Below are 2390 nucleotides of genomic sequence, written 5' to 3'. Positions count from 1 at the left end.
CGTCTCCTACCCTGGCCACCATCGCCTCCCCCCAGGGAGGTTGCCTTTTCTCAGATCTCCCCACTTCTACCTTCCACTCCTCTGTGGTCCAGTATGAGAAGGCAGCCTTCTGGGAAAATCCAGTCAGATGACGCCCACCCTCTATGGTGGCTGCTTCTCCCTGAGTCAGTGTTCAACTGTTCTGACAACCTCGGCCTGACTCTCCTCTTTAACTCACCTTGTCTTCCCGCTCTCTCCGGCTTGCTGCTGCTGCTGCTGCTGCTGAAACCTGTTGGGCTCTGGACAGGGTCCTCCCTGACATGACTCCCAGCTCTGTCTGCTCACCGTCCCTCACCCCAGCCCACTACCAGGAGCATACGCTCTGAGAAGGGCTTCAGAAGTTTTGACTTCATTTCCACACATGGGAGGTGGAGGCTCTAATTCGAAGCCAGCCTGGGCTACATAAGATCCTTCAAAACACCAAGGAAAAAAAAACTCATTTCAGCATCCAGATCTATTCTGGCACATAATGAGGGAGGGGCTGAGGGCTGTCAATCAAAGTATGTGTTAACATCCATCAGCATGCATCCGAGGGAGGGAGTGGAGCATCCCCTCTTCCCCGGTGAGGCCGCTGTGATACCATAACTCAAGGGGTTAGTCGCTCAGGTGTTTGTGTTGCTGTTGGTGCCCTGTCCCTGTGGGGTAAACACGCAGCCTGTGTAATTAAGCACAGTTGCTACACCTGGCTGTGGCAAACTGTGAGTTACTCTTTGTGTGGCTTCTCTGCTGCACCTGTCATTATCATAGAGCATTCTCCTACTTATAAAATCAAGTGCGCTGTTAAGGCGCCAGCTGGCGGCAGCTCGTCCACCTGCGTGGGCCACTTTTCCTTCGGCTTGATTTAATCTCCCATTGTTTTGTTCAGAAGTAGCCCTGGAGGGACTGAGCTGTCATCACACACCAGGCCTGGCTTCCTGACTAGGATTTTTTGCTCTAAAAAAAAAAGAAAATAGCCAGGCGGTGGTGGCGCACGCCTTTAATCCCAGCACTTGGGAGGCAGAGGCAGGTGGATTTCTGAGTTCGAGGCCAGCCTGGTCTACAGAATGAGTTCCAGGATAGCCAGGGCTACACAGAGAAACCCTGTCTCAAAAAAACCTAAATAAATAAAAAAAAAAAGAAAATATCTTATCTATTGATTTATTACAGTCGAGTCCACTATATATCCCTGGCGGGCCTGGAACTCACTATGTTGACTAGGTCAGCTTTGAACTCACAAAGCTCTGACTGCCTCTGCCTATTGAGTGTTGGGATTGAAAGGGCACACAGCACTTTGGAGGCAGGGTTCTCTGTGGATCAACCTGGCCTTGAATCATGAGGCCCCTATGCTGGCATTTCAGGTTCATGCCACCTTCTTAACCCCTGAGCCACCTTGCTAGCCTGTTGGTCTGGTTTTTGAAGCAGCCCTTTTCCATACTTTTAAGAAGACTGGAAACCCCTGGGTAGGACAGGCTGGCCTCTAACTTGAAGCCATCTACCTGCCGCAGCCTGCAAGTGTTGGAAAAGTGGCTTCAAATCACGTGCTTAGTAACACCGAGCAACGAGAAGAGGCCAGCCATCAGCTTACAGGTAGACCCATCCAGCAGTGGTAGGGACTGGGGGGAGGGAACAATGTGTGCAGGGGGCAGGGCAGGGGCAGTGTTTATAAAGGACACCTGGAGGTGTTCTAGTTTCTGAGCAAGTAAGAAGCAAGTGTGAACTTCCCTACATCTCAGGAAATGCAAATTTCAGGTCCCAGCATTCCCAAGAAGCACAGAGCTAAGTGCAAAGGACACCCAGGCTTCTCTGTGCTGCTACATGTGCTTGGCATGTGCTTGGCGTGTTCCTGTCTGTGTGTAGTGAGGGGCACTCATGAGTGTGGGGAGGCCAGAGGCTGACATCTGTGTCTTCTTGAATCTCCCTGCATCTTACTTTTGTGTTTTATTTTATTTGAGGCAGAGTCTCACTCTGTCGCCCCTGCTGTCATGGAACTTTCCACGTAGACCAGGCTGGCCTCGAACTCTCAGGAATCCACCTGCCTCTGCCTCCTGTGGGTTGTGGTTAAAGATGTGCGCCTTCACACCTGGCTAAATTTATTTTAATTTTCTTATTTATGTATTTGCTTCTTTCTTTCTTCCTTCCTTTCTTTCTTCCTTCCTTCCTTCCTTTCTCTCTTTCTTTCTTTCTTTCTTTCTTTTTTCTTTCTTTCTTTCTCTCGTGTGTGTGGTTTTTTTTGTTTAGTGTGTATATGCATTTTGCCCATGCATGTATGTCTGTACACCACATGCATGCCTGGCGCCCTTGGAGGCAGGAAGAGAGCATCAGATCCCTTGGAACTGGATGCTATTTGGGTGCTAAGAATTGAACTCTGGCCC

The sequence above is a fragment of the Mastomys coucha genome, unplaced genomic scaffold, assembly GCF_008632895.1.
Source record: "Mastomys coucha isolate ucsf_1 unplaced genomic scaffold, UCSF_Mcou_1 pScaffold15, whole genome shotgun sequence".
Lineage (NCBI taxonomy): Eukaryota > Metazoa > Chordata > Mammalia > Rodentia > Muridae > Mastomys > Mastomys coucha.
The sequence above is the reverse complement of the archived record's forward strand: the minus strand, read 5'-3'. Positions refer to the sequence as shown.